The sequence below is a fragment of the Paralichthys olivaceus genome, chromosome 4 (assembly GCF_024713975.1).
Source record: "Paralichthys olivaceus isolate ysfri-2021 chromosome 4, ASM2471397v2, whole genome shotgun sequence".
NCBI lineage: Eukaryota > Metazoa > Chordata > Actinopteri > Pleuronectiformes > Paralichthyidae > Paralichthys > Paralichthys olivaceus.
The window spans coordinates 10,792,682-10,810,685 of NC_091096.1; the positions used below are offsets into that span (position 1 = coordinate 10,792,682).

The window sequence follows — 18,004 nt, forward strand, 5'->3', positions numbered from 1 at the left end:
TAATTTAAAGTGCAGTTTGTAGTTTCGGAGTTTCACTTCCTCTTGCCACCCATGCTGCAATCCTCCACCATTCCCTGTCATGCAAGGGCACCACATGTGTCTATATCTAGTGTGTGTGTGTGTGTGTGTGTGTGTGTGTGTTTGCAACCTGCAGCACAGAGCATTCATGCCACAGTATTTCAGCTCTTACTCTCCCAGCAGCTAGCAGCTGTCTCTCATTCAAATGAAATCGTCTTTTTTTTGGCATAGATCCACAAGGAGTGAATGTCTCATCAAACTCACATAAATGCACACACGCACACACAAGTCCCCGAGGGCTGGTTTCTTTTGATCTTATTCAACCATAGACAGTACAGCAGGTGTGTGGCAGCCGTCAGGTGTGTGTGTGTGTATGTGTCATCAGCCATATGGCCCTCTAGCTGCTAACTACACACCTAACCCGCCTCATACAGCCACTCGAGCAAATCTGCCTCCACACAAACACATGCTCACTTTCACCCTGTCTCCAAAGCAGCTGCAGCATTAAGGAAAATGCTCCGGCTGGTGAAACACTCAACCAGGGGGCAAATCACAGCAATCGCTAGGCCGCTGCTCCACCAATCAGACGGCTGCAGTGCTGAAGGCAATCAGCAGCTGAGCCAATCAGGGATGAAGACAGAGAGCTAACCAATCGCAGCAGGAGCCGGAAAGTGAAGCGGTTAGAGATAGAGATAAACCAATCACAACGTGAAGACTGAATCCATTGATGTGTTGTTTTTGAAGCTCAGCTAAGAACTTTTCCTTTATAGTCAAACATGCAAGATCTGAATGCCCTTACTTTGTAATCCTAACTTTATAGCTATTAATACACTGGGAAATCACACACACCCACACACACACACACACACGCATGCATGCACAATGGTGTGTTCCAGGGCAAATCCCCCCATGTATTTTCCAGGATACTGAAAACCTGATAACAGATCAGGTTTGCTGCAGATGTTGCAAGATGATGAAATCCCACAAACAGGCAGAGCAAACAGTATGTCAGTGTTTTTCTGTTTTTTCTGTGTGCTTTTAGAGATTTACCGTATTTCTATCCACACAAGCTCCTTTGTTTGTTATAGTTCCGATAAGTGTGTCAGTGTGTTCGTCCCAGGTCTTCCTAAAACCCTCTGACTTAATGGACAATAAAGCGGAGAAGCGTGTCATTGACACACGTGCTGCCAACTGTTGCTGAGACACAAAGCGAACATAAAAAGCCACTTTACTGACTGCGAGGGCCCCCCTCCCCATGACCACGGCACACTCCAAAGTCATGAGCCACACACACTCCTACCCTAACTCCATTGTCCCAAATGAATGAGTTAGGTGTGTGGGTGGGGGGGTAAGTGTGTGTGTGTATTTGAGGACAGCTGGCTCTCTGGCTCCATCAGTAGCAGCTGCCCCAGCTTCAGGCCCTCAGGGCGGAACAGTGCAGATTAGAGGGTGGCTGGGGTGGGGTGAAGTGTGTGTGTGTGTGTGTGTGTGTGTGTGGGTAGTGATGGGACGTGCGGCCCAGTCTGGGGCCTTTGCACTGAATGAATAGAGGATGGGACCTCTCCCCCTCCTTTGTCCCACTCCCTGAGTCATTTGGGTTTTCATATAGCCTCTCCCTTTCTTTTCTCTCTTTCTTGTCGTCCCAAAAAAAACCAAAAGGAGGTTTCATCTCAAACTAAATTAAGAATTAGGATTGCAGTATAATAAGAGGGAAAACTAGGAGCAGTGAAAGAGGGAGACGGGGGGATAAACAGGAAGAGAGACACAGTGAAAGCAGACAGTGACAGCCAGTCTAAAGGGCTAGACAGCGGGATGAAGACAGCGACAGGCATGGAGAGTTTTGGGTCCCCACTGGCTGCTGAGTGGGGGCCAGCTCTGGTGGCTTAGCAACAGCTGTTACTCCTGTCTATAGGATATCTGAGCCAGGCCCTTTCAAAAATACAAGACAGTGATGAAGAATAGAGAGGCCACTTTTCTGCAGTGTGTGTGTGTGAGTGTGTGTGTTTGTGTGCAGAAGGGAAAGATAAAGAGCTTTTGAAATAGATGGGTGTGGACTTGTGCCAAGACATAAAGAGTGGCACACTTCACCCAAATGCCTCTGCAAATAAAAAGAGCATTCTGTATGGACTGATATAGTGTGGTTTTGGAGGGAGCAGACAGATGCTCAGAACCTCTAGAGCTTTTTATGGCCCTGTTTTCCACCATGCTGATGTTATTGAAACACAATGGCATCTCCAGGACAGAGTCAGAGTTTGTTGACCCAGAGGAGTCATTCAGAGCTGCACAAAAACACGATATTTACACAGCAACCAAGTCTATGGAGACACACATGCAAAGCTGTTAATCAAAAGCCCCGCTCTAGCGAGATCCAGACTTTGCCTTGAACTGTCGTGCAAAGTACACAGAGCTGAGGGTTAAAAGCCTTGAGTCATATGTTTGCAGAATGCAGGTAATTGAGATAAATTAAAGAAAGAGGCACAGATGAGATGAATGCTAAAGTAAGACATATGATGACACATTACAAATAGCTTTTTGAGAGATCGCTAATGCAACACTGACCTTTAGAGAAAATTGTGCAAAACCTATGTGCTTTGTTCGACTGTTTTCATCACATGCTAATGCAAGCCTGACTCCCAGCTGATTCTTGGATCTAAAATTCTCTTTACACCCTCCACGCTCCTGTCCTCCTCCTCCTCCTTCTCCTCCTCCTCCTCCTCCTCCTCCTTCTCCTCCACATCCTCCACATGCACCGCAAACCCACTGACCCTCGTTGCCACGGCAACACGTTAGTCATGATCCGGAGTGACAGCTCCATTCAGGTTGTCATTGTCTCCCATGACTACCGACGAGGAGCACTTAATTAGGGTGTGAGGATGCCCCAGAAATCAGGGCGACGGTTGATTCAATTAAGGAGCCATTGTCTGCTCTTTGTTTATTACGCACAATGTCATTAGCTGCAATGCAAAAGGTCGTCTGTGTCCAAACATAACTTTGCTAGGAGAAGCAAATTGAGAACAATGCGTCTTTTTCTGGATTTTTGAAAATGTGTCACACGAGGGCACTTGATCCCGCGTGGCGAGCGAGATCGGGATAATGACTGTCTGTGAATGGTTCATTCAGAGGATGCCAGAGAATGTGTTCAAAGTTAAATTAATAGCAGCAAAAGCCCGGGGTGTCAGAGCAGATACTCTCAGGTCAGACGCACGTCTGAAAACACCCTGAATCTGAGTTTTGACTCATCCATCATGTTGATATTATACTTGTATTCTAAGGGTTTCACCAAAGGACCTGTATCCTGTGAATGTTCTTTAATGTATCACTATTATTAAGTATTTTAATGCCACACACATGTTTTTTGTTGTATTTCAACATCATTGCCATTTACTGTATGTTTTTGGATTTTGAAATTGATTAATAAAAATGTTTGGGGGCGTAGCTTTGACAAGAGGGGATGGTATGTATCAGTTGCAGTTTTTCAAAGAGTGGTCTGCTCGTGCAAGCTTTTCTAGAATAACCAACCCTAGCTTTCACCTAACACCAGCTGTATGGAACCCCAATTCAAACAGGAAACCTTCTTGCCTAGAGGCGACAGTGCTAACCACTTTACCACCGTGCCGCTCCAGTTTTCATAAATTATGTAAACGCTTGTAATAAAAACATTTCATAACTTGAAATGTACTTGAATGTGTTCCATCAAAAGAAAATCATTAATCTATTGTATAATTTGTACCATACAAAACGTTTCTTTTACCTGCAGGCCTCCTCAGATAGTCCAATGAAAACAAATATGATTAATTGTCCTCTTTACAATAAATCATAAAATGACTGATAATTAAAGACACATTAAGCTTTGATAAAAGATCAGACTACAAGTACATTTCCATGCTGATGGAACATATTCCTCTGCAGCCGCCAGCGATGCCCCTATTTACCTCAGAGTGATTATTATCAAGCAGAAAGAAAATGTGCCAGCTGACTGTGGTGACCTTTAACACAGAGGAACTCGGGCACCTGGTCTGATCTCCTGACACACTCCAGTGTTTCTACTACAAATTGCGGACTCACTTAGATGACAGATTGGTTGGAAGGAAGAAAAAAAAAATACAGCAAACAAGACGTACGCATGCACCCACACACCTGTTCAAGCCAAATAAAGGACACGCTTCTGCTGTTGTGTATGTAAACACACACATATGGATGCTGAGTCCTGCAGGGGTTGTAAACACAAACAGAATACACTTTCATGAGTATCTTTGCCATTGTACTTCCCTAACTGCACTATTTGCACCTACAACAGCACATGTTGCTGCATGGCCGATAACAATCTGTCGACCTCACTATCTTTACTGTGTACCTGTTTCTACCTGTCGAAGCTCTCACTCGCCAAGCCATCAATAGCCTATCTGTCTGAAGTCGCTTAAACCTCTGATTTAACCAGACGAGCGGATAGAGACCGGGGCCGTGCATTTACAGCAACAGAGTGGGTAATTGCAGTTGGAGGGAGAACCCGTCTTTCCGGTATACCACTCTTCTTCTTCTCTCTACACCATCATAGCTTTGTGTACCCACATGGCTGCTTGTGTGCTGACTGGCTGATCTAATCAGCGTGATTCAACTGTTGAACACCCTGAGGACGTAATTCGTGATCTCATGGGTGGAGAAGACACTTTCCAAAACGCCACGAGGTTATTGTGTTTACAAAGGTGTGTATAGCTTTTTGGAAGCACTTGCAACGCACACACACAATCAACATTTTAGACTTGCTATAGAAGATTGTGAGCACTCCCAGATTGCATTATTATGACAATGAGTGAAACAATAAATTGATTATGTCATACTGAAATATAAAGTTTAATCCATGCATATATATATACTGTATATATATACATATATATATATATACACACATACACACACTCACACAAACATATATATATATATATATATATATATATATATATATATACCACTGTGTAGTTCCTGTTATTCATTCCTGAACACTCTACAACTAATTCTGAAAAATCAAATACAAAATTTTACAATTTATTTAATTTCCCCTTCGATTCACCGGATGGCATCAAACTATAATTGACACCTTTTCTTGTTAAACACTGGAAAAAAACAGTCTGAATCTGTTTTCTTAAACTCGAAGGCATCACTAAGGTGGAGCCGACAGACGGCACAGAACACCCGCTTACGCACACACAACACGAAGTTGACACGCAAGCAAGTTTACAGTGGCTTGAGGCAGCGATTAAGTCTCGTCATTAAACTCTTTACCTCAAGACTGCGGCAGCAAAGACAGGTGCATGTTTCTCTGTGTGCATGCGAGGAGTGTGTGTGTGTGTCATGTGCATTAATGTTTAGAGCAAACACCAGACAGCATGTACCCAGCTGTGCATATAAACCCTATGTTATAGTCAATACAGTCCAAATGTTTAAACTATGTAAATAATGTGTGAGGTGGGCAAAAGTTAGTGAAAAACTTCAGGTTATACTGAAACTAAAATGGCACTCAGTCCAGCGCATATCAAGGCCCAACAGTCCCCTTAAATTCAACCAAGCTGCACCAAATTTCAGATTTCAATTTACAGATTCTACTTGTGAATTTGCAGAGTCTGTAGATGAGGGACAAGATTTTGGGGCTGGAAAACTTCTGGTTTCCATTTCTAGTTTGACCAATCACGTTTGAGCAGACTTTTGATGCCCGCAAGTAAGAAGTTCGTCTGGAGAACAAAAAGAGGTGGAACACATTCACTCAAATACATCTGCTTTTTAATTTTTCTGCTTTTATATGTTGATTGCTTTTAATAGAAATGAGCCAAATTGTTGTCTGGAACTAAAACACCTAAATGAAGTACCGCTGTTTGTGTTTGTGTGGAAAAACTGTCATGATCCTCCTCCTCTGAACTTTTGAAAGACTTTCTTTGACTAAAGATTTTTGGTTGAGTTCATTTTTCAAATTTTTATCTTATGGACATTGCTTTCCTTGTGTTTGGATTTCCTGAGTTGTGTTCTGTTTGGATATTTGTTTGCACTCTTGAGCGCTTTCTTCCTGTTTTATTTTGAAACTTCTTTTCTTATGCGTCTCTCTTGCTTTACTTCCTGTCTTTGTCCTATTTCCGGCCCATGTGATCATGTGCACCTGTCCTGTCCCAATGTGTCCTACCTGTGTTTGATTGTCACGGCCTCACCTTTCCATTCTTTTTGTCAGTTTGTTTGTTTATGAACGTTTTTATTTATGGATTTATCTGTTTCCGCTGAACTCCTCCCACCAGAGACCGTAAGCCTGTTTAGTTTTGTCTTATCACATTTAATTCATGTTCATCAGCCAAACATCTGTGCCTGCATTTGTATCATCTTAGTCAAACCCCAAGAGCCCATGGGCTCCGACATAGTTCTTCCCTGACACATACCACCTCCTTCCACCAGGTTTCATGGAAATCTGTTCACTTGTTTTGTGTAATCTTGCTGTCAAACCAACAAACAGGCAGACGGAGGTGAAATCATGAGCTCCTCTGCAGAGATAACTACTTTCTGGGTCAAGATGATTTCAAAAATCAAGTACTGATAATGAATACTGCTTTACATGAGTGTACATATGCACCATGGATGCATGCACGTGTTGTTTTACCCCATCACTGTAACAACGAGAGATTACACTGTGCCTCAGGCCTGGAATGTTTTGTTTTCTCTGCCATATCTAAGAAACACTCAGAATTTCTCAGATACAGTTTCAGGTTAGGGTGTGAGACTTGGCCTGCGCACCGGCACCCGTTCACACATAAGTAACAGCACACTCGACCTGCCCACACCAGCTCCCGTGCCCCACGGAGGAAACTCAGATAGAAGAGGGAAAAGGTGAAAGATCAGCTCCACACTCCGGTGTGACATGAGGCGGTCCGGGAGGCGCACTAATCCTCGAGCCAAAGAGGGGGTGGGGGGGATTCCAGTGGTCTTTACCTTTGAGACGGGTTCATCACCTGCTTCAGGGAAGAAGACTGAAGAGAAGGTGAGATGTTAAATACCTGTGTGTGAAATTTGGTCTTTCACAGAAAAGACTGAATGCTTAATATCGCATGTGTGTGCATAAGTGTTTGTGTCTGTGTGTGTGTGTTTGTGTCAGTGTGTGCTGGCAGCAGGTGCCAGGAAAAGGCAATGTTAGGTAATTTGAAGAGAGGAGGCAGGAAAGTCCAAGTTGACTCACTACGCTGTCACTGTTAGAAAATAGAGGGACCAGCAAAGAAAAGGGGGGAAAAGAAAGAAAGACAGACAAAAAGAAAGACAGACAGCAGGAGAAGAAAGCAGACAGGCTGCATGCTCGCTGTTGTGTTTGACAGCCCAGGTATTATAAGCTGTGTTCATGTTTGCTGTCAGCTTTCAGCGTCCTGCCTGCTGCTGGGAGCAACCTCACTGCAACTGCTTTTTTTCTCCCTCCTTTTCTTTTCTTTGTTAAGAAGAAGAGCGTAAGATGTTTGAGAGCTTTGAAGTCTGAAACACAGAGGGAGGAAAAAAAGGAACTCAAGATGAACAAATGCTTTGATCATATGTCAGGGAGTTTTGGTCTTTGTGAAGGAGATGAGTGAGTTAGAATATCTCCAGCAATCTGGTGTCATCTAAGTCCAAACCGGCAGCATACAGTGCTTTTGTCTCAGACACAGACTCTGTCAGTGAATCACTTTTGGATGTAGATTAGTTGATGCATTTGAGCTTTGGAAGATCTGCTCTGAGTGAAGCGACAACAAAGAGATAGAGAGTAATCCTTTATCAAATGATACATTTACTGAGGATTAATCACTTTGGGAGGAGGAGATAAACTCAACCCCTCTAAATACCCCTCCACTGCACAAAGCCAAAATGGTCTTGAGTCACTAGTCAGCATCATCACACATTAAGAGCCTCCTTTGAGCAGCCAAATGTTATTCTAAGATGTTTTTTTCTCCGTTGCATCGGCTTTAACTTAAAACACTTAATGTCGTAGTGTAAACACATTAAAAGCAGACGACTCACTGAAGTGGGATTTTTATTGCTCTGCCAAACAAAGTCACTTTGATGTGATCATCAGCAATGAACATAACTCCATCTCACACCAGCCACATTTCACCTCTCTCAGCAGAGCAGAATTTACCTACATCCTGTTTTCTTCTACCGGCCAGCTGTGTGAAGAGAGGGGGAATGAGCTGAGGCAGACAAGCACAGAACGATGGTGATGGACTCACAGTGTAGAAATACATCGAGAGCATTGAAGGGGGAAACAAATCTGACAATAAAATCATAAAAGGTATAACGTTGAATGTGTCTAAAACTATCCTTAAAATGAATCATGATTATGCGCATTGTTAAGACTTAAACTTGAGGCTTGATCCCAACATGTGTTGTTGGAGCTATTTTGCAAGTAAAGACATCTAAATGTTTCATATTATCTGGTGTGACAGGGAAGGGTTGACTGAATATTTCACTAGAGCAGTAATGTAAACAAGTGAACAGTATGACCACCCTCCGGGTTTGAGAGTTATCTGAAACCAACAGTCATTAGAAAGACTGTGTAAAATGTCAACAAACAAAAAAAACTGAAATGAGACAGTCTGGTCAGCTTTGTCCCGCCATTACCGTTCCATCGTTGGCTGCTTCATAGCTAGCCTGTTAGCTTTGTCAATGGTCCGCAATTAATCTTGGGATGAGTTGGCCTGGAAAGGATCCAAATGTAGGCTCCTTTGCTTTTTGGGAGAATGTACAAATCCATTTGAAATTTGAAGGAGCCTTGGGGATGGGACAGCCTTGTCGGGTCGCTGTGATGCAACTGGTCTTCAGATGCATCCTCTGAAGGTCATGGTCCCTGAATTGGGACACAGTTATAGTCTGTTATAGTGGTTCTGCAAGATTAAGCAACTCTTCAGGTAGCCATGTATGTAACAGGAGGGAAGATCAGGGGTCAAAGGAGCAACGAGGGAGAATCAGCACTGGATAACCGCAGTTGTGTGACCACAGGCAGATGGAGAGCTTGTTGAAGTGCGGTGCTTGTGTGAGACAGCACTGCATCAAACATCCCACATCACCCCACACGTCCTTTTTCTCAGTCACCTGCATTTAATTCCTCAATGGCAGGCACGCGTGTTTGATGTGGCTGCCAGACCAGGCTGTAAACTAGGCCGAGGGAAAGGAGGACATGGAGGAAGTTGAGTCCAGCTGAGTACATACAGTGAAGTCCACATCCAGCTGCAGAGTGATTAAGCCGCTGAGAAAAAGAGGTCGGAAATAACAAGTGCACTGTTATTCCTTATATTAACACGGTCTGTCTGTAAACTTACTTTACCTCCTCATATATTCAGCCTCTGCACTTGAGAGTTCTCCTTAGTGCAACAGTGTTGTGCTCATTCCTGTAAACAGAGGCCGACTCACTGCCCAGCAGCAGCCCAATGAGGATACAGTTACTTTCTAAGTAGTACTCAGTGTCTGTTGATTTCCAAGTAGTACAGCCTGTCTCCCTCCCCTCTGGTGTGAAGAAGAAAAGAAACTAAATATTCCTGTCAAATAAAAACCTAAGTAGTTTGGTTGTTGTTGAGTGTTAGCATTTTCTGCAACTATTACCTGCTGAGGAGTTTTGCTGACAAAGGTTCAACTTGGTCGTAAAATTCCTCACTTTCTGCACTTTTTGGAGGAAATGTCAAATAAGCTACCCGAAGCTTATTTTGGAGCAGTGTCTTCTGATTTACAAGAAGAGAAGCTCTCTCCAGGAAACCTCAGCGTACACACCTCTGAATCATAGCTGCTAGAATGTCTCTGCAGAGAGTCTGACACCTCATAGAGGTGAAAGAGCAGAAGAGTCAGTCAGCCGAAAAAGTCCTTTTCTTTCGTCAGTCTTACTTTAATTCAAATGCAAATAAAGTCAGCACAGTACTTCCATTGATAATTCACACCAAATATTATTTTCTCTTAACAGCATGATAACCTTTTTTTAATCTCCAGTGTTGTGCTATGCCTCCACTCATCCTCCTCCCCCACATCCATTAACTCACTAACCCCTCTGTGCCGTATCTCTGGGGGACCCACTGTGAGGCAGCAGTCAGTGGTAAAGTTTCATAAATACAGACACACTTGTGGTGACAGATTTCCACTTTGCCCGTTCTCTCTTTTCCTGACGTATCCAGACACATGTGGCCATAAGCACCAGAAACGGGCCTAGGGATGAATGGTGCATACATGAATCCAGATTAATGTTTAAGATCTAAAAGGGGCACTTTCGCCGACTATCCCTCCTTTTTTTCTCTTGTCTCACCCTCCTTGCTTATCGAGTCTTACGAGCCACAGCAGCTGCCCCCACGCGCATAAAATCTTCAAATCCACACTGGACAGGTAGTGCCACATGTGTGGAATTAAAAGCCTCTCGCAGAGGCCGGTCTCGGGTTACCAGCTGCACGCGACAGCTGCCTGAAAAAGGATCTGGTTTCTGCAGGGTTTTGTACAGTTGGTGATAGATGTGCAGTAAAACGCAGGAATTGTTAACCCCCCCGCCCCTTGCCCCCTTCCACAGGCCTCCTAGTGAGTGAAGGAGAGTTTGACTGTCAGGGACAGGAGGAGCATTATCTGACCCCCATGAACTCAACAACTTTGTTTTACACAGAGAAAGAAATGTTGATAATGATGCTGTAATGTTTGCACTTATCACATTAAGATGAATAAACCATGCACACAAAACAATTTATTGGTACTTTTTTACATGTTCTAGGATATGATATGTTCTTTAGTGAAGGTGAAAGGTCATGCATATTACATACCAAGTACATGAGCTCTTCTCTGTGCTGCAGTCATGTTCATCTGTTATGAAGACAATACACACACGCAGCTTAATCTCCTCTCCACACAGACTGAGTGTCTGTACAGACTGTGAGTCCCTGGCCTTCCCTTCAACAACAATGCAGCTCTGAGGCGCTTGGAGAATAGACTCTTGTCTAAGAATACTGTCCTGCTTCTGAGATAATGTCTGATTCATACAGAGGCGACCGCAGGCAGTGAGGGTTTATGTAAGGAGAAGTCACACGTGAGATGCTGCACTGTACTGACATGCTGCTGTATCTGTGTTTAAGCGAAATTCAGATACTGCCATAGACAGATGATGTCATGTTTCCCTGCCTATTTCCACTCATGAATTGGTTATTATCCTCTGAGGTTTATCTGAGGAATGTATGTCACCGGGTGAAGAGCGAACGCTTGTCTTCAGGAGAGTCTCTTAGATAAAAAGTGATAGACAACAGCTTTTTGTTGTTGAACCACTTATCACACACGTAGGTTTGTGTGTCATATAAAAACAAATGTCTTTATTTTTCAATTTGTAGCAATATGAATCAGCTTATCTGCTGATGTTTTGTTTTCATTACTGTCATTTTGGCTTTTCGCAGGATTATGCAAAAACTACAAAACCGGTTCTCTTGAAGCTTGGTGGAGGGATGTGGTGTGGACCAAGGAAAACCCCTTTCATTTTGAACATTTAACGATGAGGGTAAAGCATTTTTCATCATTTCCAAAAATTGTTTTCAAGAAATAATGCAAAAATACTTCTGAAAAATGTATATTTTGTAAATTTGTAAATGTCGTTGTACAGGGCTAGAATGTGGTGAAATGTCGGTCTGGATAATGTTCCAGATGTATCTGGTCTCAACACATGTTTATGCAATATGGTGATAAGGTCAGCCTTGGTGGAAGTATCCGCTCTCCGAGTGCACTTTTCATGCCAGTGTAACATTTTAGAAGACTTGTAAACGTTAAAAAGTATGTTTGCTACACATTTGCAGAGTGCGACTGAGTTTCTTCATCTACGACAAAAAATTTCAACACAACTCAAACTATGATATTTCCTTCATCCAACCACTGTGCTTTCTTATTTTTACCGAACCATAATGTTGTCACGTAAAAGTAAAATAATAGAAAACATTTTTTTAAATGTTAGAAAGTGTTGACCCGTCCGGAATTGAACTCTCACTTCCTGTTTTATTTAGTTTTTCCCTTTCTCTGTTCACTTCCTCCCATTCTTCTGTTTTCCTGCATCACCTCACCTGCACCTCCAGTTAGTGACCCAGTATAAATACACCTGCTCACACACACTCCTCCGCCACATTGTCTCTGTGCTTCAAGTCGAGGTGTCCAGTCTTCAGGCCTCGTGCAGCCCTTCTATGAACATTGCCTGTTTTTGTTTCTGCTCTGTGCCATGTGACTTCTGCTGCCTTGTTCTGGTTTCTGACTTCTTGCTTGTTTTGGGGTTGTGTGGGTTTTGCCTGTGGCTTCCCTGTAACCTTTGCATCGCTGACTGCACTCCCCCGTATGACCCTGTATTAAAACTGAGACTGTTGATTTAAACTTTAACTTTTTTCTGATTCCTGTATGTGAGTCATGTTGTCATTGTAGTGTCTCCAAAAGTCAAACCCACATTTAAAACTGACCAAAACCTGCAGTGAATTCATTTAATTTCAGTGGATTCACTCGTGGGTGTGACACTTGGCTGGAAAACCAGACCAATTGAGGATCTGCTTGTGCTCGAGGAATAGGTATCGCTTTTTAATTTACAACCGAGGTGAAGGTTGTTGATGTGCAGAGGTCTGTTGAATCTGCTTGGACAAAAAACAGCAACATTATCCCAGCTCTTCTCTAAATCTATAGTCTGTTTACATTCCTGTCGCTCTGCATTACCTCACGTTTCTTCAGTCAGTTGTGGGTTTATTCTACAGCATCTCCAGGCATTCTGACCTCTGACCATTCATAACATCCTTTATAAACTTCAATTGATGGCACATAAACTTTCACCACATATTAATGACGAACTGTCTCACAGTGATCTTCTCGGGAAGACGAGTGAGAGAGAGAGAAATAAATGAAGCCTTCCCAGATAGTTCAGTTTTTATGACACAGTGGACCACACACCTTGCTTGTTCTGAATGGAAACCATCTAGGAATGTGGTATCTATCTCTTGTTATCCATCCATGGATCTTAAGCAGGAAAGAAAAAAAGTTTGAGTGAAAAAAACGCTTATCTGTGACACACAAAACCCATAAAGAAAGCAAGCAAAAATGTTTTATAATCTATTTAATGAAGATTTGCAAAGTTTATACTTCATGTTAAAAACTTAAAATTGTACATTTCATATTCATGGCAGAGAGAAGCTGCACGTGCAAGTACAATATGAGGCAGTAAAATCACAAGACCTTAAGATGACACACTTAGAAAACAGCAGGGCCCTTGTGTGTGGTTTGAGGTGACCTGGCTTGGGTGCGCGCATCTGTTGTGACATTGCACCTCAGAAGCAGCTGTTGATGAAATGCTTTCTTAACATCTAAGGGTGGAGTTTACGTAATATAATATGTGGATTCCCCCAGTTTGTCACCAGAAACCGTGCTTTCTGTGGAACTTTACAGAGAACCTGTTGCAGTTGTCTAACCATGAATTCACACCTGGGATGGCAGGTGAATGCAGCCGGCTAACATGCGCTGGCCGCACAGCTCTGATGACCACAACAGAGCACATGTTTTGTTTGCAGAGCACCATTTGACTGTGTGATGCAGGGTTGCGTAACTTCATGGGAACACGAGGACGCATCATGGTGTTTGTGTTGCAGGGCGCTCAGCCTCTTACGTATAGTGGCGCAGAGGAGGAAATCTCAACTGTCACATGGCATCGGCACAGGAGAACCGCTGTTCCATTGTTGCGTGTAACAACTTCCCTGATCTCACATCAGCTGGAGGAAAGAAAGAGGGAGAGGTTGAACGTGTGTCCCCAGTCTGAGCTTTATTTCCAAACATTTTGGATTAACTGCTTTATCGGAAATATTGGAAAGCGAGTGTTGACGACAAAGACCTGTGAAATCTCCCTGTGCTGCTGCTGCTGCTGACTCTCCTGCCTACAACATGTGCAGAAAACTCCCCTGCTGATAAATATCTGCTTCAGCTGTTCACAGAATGAGCTGTTATCTTAACAATGGCTCAACCTTGACCCTATGTACTGCGTGAATTGTTGCAAGTCACACTATAGAATACCATCCACAGTAAATCATCTGTTTAGTAGATTTAGTAATTTTCTTTCTTTTAAAATGCTTTACAGGCTACGCCCACTCTAATATGTTATGATTTTAAAACGGAATAATCCAGGTGAGCTCCAAATCAGGAGTAATCTCTTACCAAGGCCTGAAAACACACGTCACAAGACTGTTCTGATGTAAATAGGAAGTCTTTTGTTATCGGTTGCTTATTGCAGAAAATACTGCAAATGGGGAACAGCAATTCCTATTAAGTAACACCAGGGATGTCAGTTCTGGAGGCCAACAATGATGGGAAGCAGTAGTTGTAATTTGTGACGTGTGTTGCAAAAGTCAAACCCAGAGGTTTAAAAACTACGGACCAGTTTCCATTTGTTGGAAACAGTTTCAATTGTAGAGGGAGAAAAACTCTGGAATTGTGCAGACAGCGGACGCCAAGCATTGACGTAAATGCAGTTTATTTTGTGTGCTTCTCTCTGGATGTCTTAGTTGGTAAAATATAATCTATCGCAATGCTCCTTCCCGAATATTTAGAAATAACAAGTTTTTTATTTTTGTTCTTGCCCTGATCACAGGGCACAAAATTGTGCCACACATTGTTACCAAAGACAGTTTGACCACAAAACATCCATGCAAACCTCATTCAGACTGAGGCTCTTTGTGCTTGCGTAGTAGTTGGTTTGTGTCTTTGCTTGGCTCTGTGCAATGTCTTTTTTCTTTTCTTTTTGCAACAGGCCTGGAAACAGAATGTGGGGCAAAACCATCAGTCTCCAAGCAAATAGTTCTAAAAATCCAGGCCAACGGTTGTCCCCGTCCTGTCAAAACCTCAGATAAATGAACAGCCACACGACCTGAGCGTGTTCAGGCTGTACTTTAGTCTTTTTTTAGCATGGCTGCAACAATAGGTGCAAAAAAAATACATGGCCTGATTAGTGATATGTCTATTTCTTGAATTGCTTTATAAACTGTATGTTTTTTAGCAGTTGAGAAAATGTTTTCATTAATAAATTACAGCTGTAGAAGCTCAAATGTATTAGTGGTGCAAGTCAGTCAAAGTCCTGATTCATACACACCTGCTTATGTTGGATGTTGGTTTACAAAGGGGGGGGCGGGCAGCCAGCCAAGCCACATGAACCTGCCTCAGGAAAACTTTCCACTGTTTTGTTGTTGTACAGTCATGGAACACATCAGTTGACTAAAAATAGAAAGAAAAACATGAATCTAGCATGACAGATCTGTGAATTAAATGGATTTGTTAATATAGAACCACAGGGTGAATAAAAAGGAACTTGCACAGGTACATGTAAAATTCCAGTGACTCAGCTGCACAAGGCTGTGTGCTGCTTCCTGATCTTTCTCCTGATTCTGCTTCAGGGGAAAACCATTTTATGAAAGAATAATCTTGTTGTTTTCCTACTTGACCAGAATGAGACAAGGTCATGAAGCTATTTACATCTCTCTGGGGGAGTTTGAAGGGAAAATATAAAGGATATAACATTAGTTTAGCTTTGCGTATTAGATGTTAAAGGAAAATAAAGTGTCTCGAGCAGTAAGGTTTATAAATTAAAGCCACCATGTGCAGACAATTTTAGACTGAGGCTCCAGTGTGGCTGATTCACAGTGTGACTTGTACCAGTTATTGATATTATTGTCTCAAACAAACTATCCTGCATAAACAACCATTGCAACAATTTTCTTTAATAACAATTCATTCAATGATGAATCTTGCATATTATTAAAAGCGATAATAATACTGGTTAATATTTTTACTTGTACCTGCAAGATAGAAGCATGTGCATGATCCTCTCGAGGATCAAACCATATTTTTTGTGATCTATGAGAATATCACCATGTCTATTGGTTACAAAAATCAGTGCTAATGCTACAGTGTCATCTGACATTGTATTCAACTCGATGTAAAGACTGAGGCCCTATCAACACTATTCCAGATATTTCTTTGATTCCTATTTTTTTTTAAAACCTTTGTTTTACAAAGAATCTCCGTCCAGACAGGGAAACAAAAATGACAATGTTACGTGTTGTGTTTTCTCTCTGCTCTCTCTCCCCAGTGTCCATTCGGGTGCCTCCCATTTCCCTGTACCTGCAGTGTGAGTGTGCAAGGCTGGGCACAATCACCGATCAAGGCCATGGTGGTTAAGAGGCAGAGAGAAGCAGACACCCAGCCCCATTGGGCCATGTTGCAGCATTCAAGCTGTGTGTTCTGTGGATGTGGTGATCTCCTCTGCTTCAATTGTGTGTGCTGGTGTTAGTAGCGTGACCATTTAGTTTGTTTTAGGTTGTGGTTTTGAGTTCAGTTGTTACTGCTGCTGTTAGTGTCGCTTGTAGAAAGTTGTTTTCAGTTCATTGTCAATAAATTACTACTTTTTGTTTATACATCCTTGCCCTGCATTATTTATATTGTTACTCCCCTCATCTCCTGGACTATAAACGGTGAAACGTAACAGCCGACAAGTGCTCAAGCAAGCATGTTGGGCTCAGTAGGTGGCGATGAAGTGTACCACAAAGACACGTTAAATACGAGAGAAGAACGTTGTGGTGAAAGTAGTATTGGGTGAGACAGACGCCTGTGAATGCCAGTAATATGGTGCAGTAATGGTAAATTTGGCTGCAAACCTGTAATTGCAGTACTAATCAAACACGGTGTATAGACAATGCTGTTGTTGTTGTCTGTACTTGAGACAAGTTAGGGTTAGGTTTTTGAAAATCTTTGGGAGACAATTGTAAAAATCTCATTTTTAATGCGAGAGGCCCAAAGGGAGAGGCAAAAGTTTGTTTTGCAAAATATCTGCATTTTATTGTGGACAGGAATGCAACATTAATGGGTTTGTCTTTTATGTAGTAAATATAACTATATCATTATAAATACACCACAACTCCTCTCCCCATCTGTAAGTAAAACAAGCAACAGACTCTCGGACTCCTTTATTTCACATGATCTTTTATTACACACACACACACACGATCCAACAAACAACAGCCTTATTCTGTGCTGCTACTCCTACTCAGTCCCACATGAGTCTCCCACTGGCCTCCTCTTCTCCTTTGTCGTGCCCACTTCATGCTGCCTCATCTTGCAGTCATACCACTGAACCACACAGTCAGCACCACAGGACAGCTCAGCCTCTCAGCTCAGCACAGTGACGATCACTGTCCAGCACCACCTCAATACCATGACTCTCATATGCTTAAATTAGTCTTGTGGTCCCACATGACAGCCTCACAGTGGTAACTACCAAACACTGCGAATACTAAATGTATTAAATGAGAGAACTATTGTTTATGTTAATATGGTTTTATTGGGAAACGTTATTCTTATGTAATCCTCTTTAAAAGGCCTTTTGTTTTACAGTATAACACAGGGGGTGAAGTAAGAAGAAGAGGAGGAGGAGGGGGAGTGTGAGAACCTGTAAGCAAACAAACTCTGTATGTGTGGGGGATATTATTTCTCCTTCTTGTGGGGGGTCACTCTTACCCCCTACAAACACTAAACTGTGAACAAGGCCCACTCCTCGTGCTGGACTCCATCCAGACAGCCTTGTAATCAGAGCAGATCTGGGTCCAGAGTATCTGCTCTCTGACGTAGAAAGGGTTGTAATGCTAATCAAGGCCTTCACCAGCTGATTATCCAGAGGACACGGTCAGCTCCTCTGTGGGGCCCACACAGGGACACTGGGTCCAGCACTGTGGGGAGAATGTACACAATAAAGTCATCATTAGTACACATGCACAAACACACGCACACACAGAGCGGGATTTGCCTCTGGCCTACAGTGGGGGGTGTTCCCTCTACAGATGTGTTTGATGTTCTCTGTTGCCTTTTGTTGCATCAGCACAAGGCCGTCTTTGTGTGCCTGGTGCACAGTGTTGCACAGTACCAGCGGAGTCTGGACTGAGGGATCAGCAGTGTCTTGGTCCGCAGGCCTATGTAGGGCGATGTAATCTGG

The 18,004-nt window shown here is 42.7% G+C and overlaps 1 long non-coding RNA gene across 2 annotated transcripts; it reads left to right on the forward strand.

The window, feature by feature from the left end:
- Positions 1-6,144: 6,144 nt before the first annotated feature.
- On the forward strand, positions 6,145-16,433 carry LOC138407478 (uncharacterized). Of its 2 annotated transcripts, XR_011240891.1 has the most exons (4): positions 6,145-6,301; positions 6,837-7,030; positions 11,415-11,515; positions 16,109-16,433. It is a non-coding gene; the product is annotated as an uncharacterized lncRNA (long non-coding RNA). The 2 variants fall into 2 exon arrangements; XR_011240892.1 differs by lacking the exon at positions 6,837-7,030.
- The last annotated feature ends 1,571 nt before the right edge of the window (positions 16,434-18,004 follow it).